The sequence below is a fragment of the Ahaetulla prasina genome, chromosome 4 (assembly GCF_028640845.1).
Source record: "Ahaetulla prasina isolate Xishuangbanna chromosome 4, ASM2864084v1, whole genome shotgun sequence".
NCBI lineage: Eukaryota > Metazoa > Chordata > Lepidosauria > Squamata > Colubridae > Ahaetulla > Ahaetulla prasina.
In genome coordinates, this window is record NC_080542.1 from 26,222,492 (window position 1) to 26,229,710 (window position 7,219).

Here is a 7,219-nt window from a genome sequence, read left to right on the forward strand (position 1 = left end):
TGATGTTTTTATTTATTTATTTATTTATTTATTTCAATTTTTATACCGCCCTTCTCCCGAAGGACTCAGGGCGGTGTACAGCCTAGTAAAAATACAATGTATAAACATTAAAAAGAAGTTAAAAAGAAATATTATAACGTGGCCAAAATTTTTAAAACCATTTAAAATCATAAGACATAAATACCCCAATAAAATATCAATCCAGTCCCGCTTGAATAAATAGGTGCGTTTTCAGCTCACGGCGAAAGGTCCGAAGATCAGGCACTTGACGTAAACCAGGGGGAAGTTCATTCCAGAGCGTAGGAGCTCCAACAGAGAAGGCCCTTCCCCTGGGGGCCGCCAGCCGGCATTGCTTGGCGGACGGCACCCTGAGAAGACCCTCTCTGTGTGAGCGTAAGGGTCGGTGGGAGGCAAAAGGTAACAGCAGGCGGTCCCGTAAGTACCCGGGTCCTAAGCCCATTTTCCCATTCACGGAACTGGGGTGGGCGTGGCCTGCACGTGATGCATCTGGCCTATGGGCCGTCTGTTTGACACCCCTAATATAGGGGCTATATCCTTGCAGTTGATAGCAATAAGTAGAACAGATTATAATACAGGCAATCCAATGCTTGACATATGACCTTAACTAAGCTTGGAATTAAGGTCATAACGTGGCAGTTGAAGGTTACCATGTGACCCCATCCATTTTTTGTGGTTGTCCTTAAGTGAACATCATGGTCATTAAACAAGTACCATGGTTTTAAATGAATTCATTATACCCAAGTTGCTGGAAACCAGAAATAAATTCAGAAAACCAGCAAAAAATACTGCAAATTGTGGTCATGTCATTGTGGGATGCTGCATATGGCTTTAAACACAAGCCAGTTACCAAGCATCCAAAATGCAATCTCTTGACAATGGGAGTGAGGATGAAGTAAGGGTTGTATGGCCTTTGGAACTTCAAAATCGGGTAATAAGTATAGAATTTTGGTTGCTAGGGGACCAGCCATTAAGCAAGGACTACCTGTAGAGAACTGAAATTATTAGAAATTTATAGAATAAGAGTGGCATTGGCTCCTCTCTCAATTAAAGCCCACAATGGTAAGGACCAGAGCATGAGCAGCTGCATTCTTGTATAATGGCAGAAGCTGAGGGTGGAGTCAAAAGAAGAATCATCCTAGAGTCACTATGTAGCCACCAATGGACTAAGTCCAACCCCTCTTGCATTCCATTAACCCTGATCTAGTGCTAATAGACTGCTAACCATTAGTTGACTAGCTTTTTGTGCATAGGCATGACCAATAATTCAATTTAATTAGGGCTTGAGGGGTCCTTAGTGCTCTCTGAGCTTGGTTGTTTTCTTGCAGACATTTTATTACCCAAACTAGGTAACATCATCATTGCTAATTGGAACCTAACACGTGGCCTTTGTCTTTCACGCCTGACAATTCTCCTTTCTCACTATTACACTTAGGTGGCCTTTCCAACCTTGCATCTTTCAGCAAGTGGTGCTATGAGCTATGAAGGAAAGAACATCAGAGCAATAGAAAACCATTCTATATGTGAACTGTAGTAATGGAAGCTCAGCTCAATCTGGAGACCCAGGTTGGGAAATGCTGTGCACAGGAGTCAAGGAACAGATGCTCTTTCACTTCTTTAGGGAGAAAAATGATCTGAACCAGCCAACCCCATTTTCTGAACCAGAGAACCTCTAAGCCAGCCATTTGCTCCTTCTCAAGATCCCAGACACCTCTCCAAGTAATTAGCAAGTAACTCAGCAGGGTAAAGAAAATGCCCCGCAATGTGAGATGCAGCATATGCATTAATAAGATGTAAATGTATTCAGAGTGAAAATAGTGTTGGCAGAAGATAGCAAGGGGGAGAAGGCAGATCCCTTGTCATTTTTGCAATGCTAGATCAACATCATTCCTCCTCTCCCTCCTTCCACCTTGTTTGCTTTGATGAAAGAATCAGGGTGGGGAGAACAAAACTATGACAGACATCTATCCATATTTGCAGCTTGTCCACGGATCGTTAGGATGTATTCTTCATACAATGCGCTGACCCGCTACTGGTTCAACTGGCTAAGTATGCTCAACATGATAAACCTCCAATTTCAGTGTCTTCCAGATAATAGGCATACTCAGAATTCTTGGCCTTATAACCATATAACATCTGGAGAAAGTTACAGTAAACTATAAACCATTATTTACTAGATACAGGGGTTACTCTCACCCAATTTCCTGATGTTTTGCAATGGTTAGTTAATGCTTTGAACTGCTTAGCCTGTGTTTTTCAACCTTGGCAAGTTTAAGATAAAGCCTTAGGAAGACCACACCTAGAGTACTGCATCCAGTTTTGGTCACCACACTATAAAAAAGATGTTGAGACTCTAGAAAAAGTGCAGAGAAGAGCAACCAAGATGATTTAGGGACTGGAGCCTAAAACATATGATGAACGGTTGCAGGAAGTGGGGATGGCTAATCTAGTGAAGAGAAGGACGAGGGGAGACATGATAGCAGTGTTCCAATATTTGAGGGGCTGCCACAGAGAGGAGGTGGTCAAACTATTTTCCAAATCTATTTTCCAAGGAATAATGGATGGAAACTGAACAAGGAGAGATTCAACCTGTAAATAAGAAATTTTGTGACCGTGAGAACAATCAACCAATGGAACAGCTTGTCTTCAGAAGTTGTGGGCACTTCATCACTGGAGGCTTTCAATAAGACACTGGATTGCCATCTGTCAGAAATGATGTAGGGTCTGCTTGGGCAGGGGGTTGGACTAGATGACCTATAAGATACCTTCCAACTCTTGTTAATCTGTCTGTCTTAAAAAAGATGTGTGGACTTCAACTCCCAGAATTTCCTAACCAGCATGGGAGTTGAAGCCCACACATCTTAACATTGCCAAGGTTGAGAAACTCTGGCTTAGACAATGCTTAAACAGAACTGAGCCTTGTTGGAATATTGGAAGATTCTTCTATTAGATTCAATTAGTGTATTTATCAGTGTCCAACGTTGTCCATGGGGTCGCGATGGGTCGGACACGATTTTGCAACTAACATTTATCAGTTTAGTCCAGTATTGATTTGACAAGCTCAGATTTGAATCCAGTCTAGTTTTAGAAAAACCTTTCCAAGCAGAAATATTTTCTAACCTCTCTTTCCTAATCTCTGTCCATGCCAATGATTAAACATGGGCCTTTTTCCTAGGAAGATATATTGTACAAGACATCTATGCTCTTGGGTCTAATCTGTAGATGTATATTCACTTGATTCCACTGTATTTATTACACTGGTGTTAGGAGAAAATATAGACATTGTCTTACTACAGGGACTGTCACATTTGTGTCTCAGTCATCAAATGACAAATTATCATCCGAGGAAGAATTGTCTCCTGCCTAAACACATTTATATCTTGGAACTCCTTGTGAAGGCTAGAAAATAGGGGTACCTATGATCTATCATCCTACCCTAGGGCAGGCAGTTGAAAAATTTCTGAATATTTTGGACTTCAGTTTCCATCAGCTCTATCAATGATAATAGTTTATAAGAGATATTGTCCAAAACATCTGAAAGGTAATACTAGATTGCTTTTCTATCCAATTCTGTGAATAAGAATTAGGATTAGCCTTAATTCTCCAGTCCTCTGCATTCCTAATACCTCTTTTATCTCCATTCAACTGGAGCCAAGTCTGCTTGAAATGCTCCTGAACCGTATTAGTATTTTGAAACCTAGTCTAGGCTTTCCACATAGATGTTGCTATGCAGGGATTCACATTGAAATATTTACACTTAAATATAATAACCCCCAGAGGTGAGATAGGCCCCCAGTATTCTGGTTTGCAGAAGAGCTGGAAGATCTGGCTCTGCCAACTCACATGGAACAGAGGAGCACCTTGAGGTTGGTTAGTGCCTTGGAGACTATCTCCTTGCCATTTTAATTTTAATTATTTTCTTGTTTTAACTACCTTTTCTGAAGTATATATTTAATATGATTTTATATTTTTAATTACACACTGCTGAGTCATTAAGTGAGATAGCAATAGCACTTACACTTGTATACCATCACATAATTCTTTATAGTATTTTCTAAGCATTTTAGAAATGACAGTATATTGTCCCCGACAATCTGGGTCCTCATATATATTTAATATGATTTTATATTTTTAATTACACACTGCTGAGTCACTAAGTGAGATAGCAATAGCACTTACACTTGTATACCATCACATAATTCTTTATAGTATTTTCTGAGCATTTTAGAAATGACAGTATATTGTCCCCGACAATCTGGGTCCTCATTTTACTGACCTTGGAAGGATGGAAGGCTGAGTCAATTTAAAGCCGTGTCAGGACTGAACTCCAGGCTGTGGGCAGTTAACCTGCAATACTGCATTCATTTCATCACCAAATGGGCAATCTCTAAATTCAGTTAATAAAATAGACAATCATTGCAATGAAAAAACTCTTTACAGAGTTAAATCAGCTGGGCTTGCTCTTCTTGCTAGTAAAAAAAGTGGCTAAGGTCCCCATCTTGACTCCTAGCCAAACCCATTGAGGAGAAGCAACCTGTAGTAAAATTTAAATCTGTCCCATCGCTCTCCAGCTCCCATGAGCAACAGGGGATGAAAGAGAAAACAAGCTGTTTTAAGGAAAATGAGAGACAGACGGTGTGAAGGGGAGCAGGCGGGGGTGGTGATGATGGACATGTGCTGATGGAACAAACTGTACGGAGAGTGGGGAAGAACATGGATAAAGATGGGAACAGGAGATTTGTATGTCTCTAAGTTGGAAACAAAAGATGGTAACTGTAAATGAAGAGAAAGTGAGATGGAAACTCCTAATATTCTCTACTAATGCGTAAAAATTACAAGGCCAAGCATTCAGGCCCCAGGTAAACAGATGCAAGCAATGAACAGCAGAGATGAATGAAATGGTCCATCTTGTTTCAGCTCAAAATTGATTTTCTACGTGTTGGGGGAGGGTTAAAAACTGGCACAAACCTCACTATAATTTTCATGTTTGTCTCAATATACATATGCAGTGTATGTGTGCTTTTATTCCTCTGGATCGCTGTGCCTAATAACATATTTTTAAAAATGTAAAAATCTCCCTAATATCATGTACTCACATGTGCAGTTTTCCCTAATATCCTGTATGCAGGAGAAGCCCTAACATTTGGAATAAAATATCCAAAAAATTAATAGCATTTTAGCATATGTATTTGTACAGAAATGGCAAATGATGCTAGTTCACATTAATCTACAAACAAAATTCCATCTCCATTTCCATAAATCAGGACTGGCCATCATGGAATACTGTTTGAGCAAAATGCTAGAATAAACATATCCAGATGTATAGTCAGAGAAAAGAATTTAAGTCTTCAATGTATGGTTGAAACCTAATTCTAAGAGAGGATTTGGTGGGTTTGCCATTGTTAAAAAAGAAATCTAAAGAATTAGGGCCATCTGAGAAGATTATCTGTAATTTTGTGGGGTTTTTTGGTTTAGAAAGATATTAGGCAATCCATGCCCTGTTGCAGCCATTTCAGCAGTATTTCTTCACCTAAACAGAGAAACAAAAGGACCAAGGGTGGGCAAAAAAGGGATTGCAGCAAGTGTGACTTTTGATTCCTGTCAGCTTCCCCATTGAGTTTTCTTGTGAGAATTTGGCTTAGGAGCATTGGAAATCATCATTCCTCCCTCCCTCCAAGTGGCTGCTGCTGGGTGGGGGAAGAAGCAAGGGATTGCAAGACTGGCTGGGAAACTGTCAGAATTGAAAATGAAGATCACATGACTGCAGCAGAAACTCAGCAGGGCAGCATCATCCAGTAGTACTAAAACAGCCGCACTATTCCAAATTTCATTCTCTTGAAAATCATGGGTCTCATAGTTTGGATGCATTCTTTAAGCTACCCCATATGAAGAACCTTGGTTCAAAAATTACTGTATTGCCCTACGATGCACTATTTTACAGAGTTAAAGATCAGGATGAGTTTTAATAGCATATGGATTCTAATGTAGCTCAGGCACCTGGACGTATCAATTTATTCTTTAAGACAAACTTTCATAGCTTAGGAGCCTCCAATTTTTCCAAAACAGGTAACAAAGAGTCCATCCTTCTCAGCAGGATGGGAAATCCATTTTCTTCCTTCTTTTTCCCCCAAAGCCAGAAGAGTGCAGTGCAGAAATCAGTCACAAAGATTTGCATGAAGCATCAGTGGGAGGAGTCATAAAAATCAAGGGCACCTATAAGAGAATCTATCTCTCTTCTTGACTTTTTTGGCCTCGCCCACAGACATCCCTATGCATTGCTTCAAAGATTTCAATTGCATTGAAATCTGCCAATTTATTTATTTATTTTTATTTTGCCTTTAATTAGGAGACGAATTTTGAAGACAAGATTTCAATCACTAAATCAAGGCTATATATAGTTCATGGTTATCACACATTCAAAAAAGATCAGTTTAACAATTTCCTATTGTTAAAAGTTCAGTTTAACACACTACAGCTCCATCAACTTTCAGATTTTGTTGAAAACTAGGACTACAATCTTTTTTTCTTCTTTTGGTCAATGTGCCAGAAAAGTGCTATCTTGCAAAAAGGCTTCAATCATGCAGATTTCACAACTGGCTCAGAAAATATTGCACCCGTGAAGTGTGGCAAAGTATTTTGGCAGCAACATATAAAGTCAATTCTGAAAATATCACATCTGTGAAGAAGATATTCACACGGGGGTGGAGGAGAAAATACACACCTTCATTCTTGCAAGGACAAGGGACAGCAGCAGCTAAAGAAGAAAGTGTTACAGGAGAATGAAGTTGGCATCGTCACAATTAAATACTCAATTATAAACAAGATCAGTTTTTCCCAACCTCAGCCAGGGAATTCTGGTAGTTGAAGTCCAGACATCTTCAAGTTGCTAAAGTTGAGAAAACACTACTTTTAAGTAGAGAAAGTTTCAATTTAGAACAAGGGGATCAGGATTCTCAGCCAACAGGGAAATTTGAGAAATTATAATGCTAATATATCTGGTCAATATCAGAGTAATGAAGGCAAGCCTACAGTTTCAGCAGTAGCTCCACTTTGGGAGTTTGGTAAAACAAGAGCATAAGACTGCTGAGTGGACTTCCAAATATGGTGACAGAGTATCATTTGAGATAAGGGATTGGAATAAATCAGTGCAGATGGCTTGTTAGAATATTTTCTCTGAATCCAGATATAAATGAAGGAGATG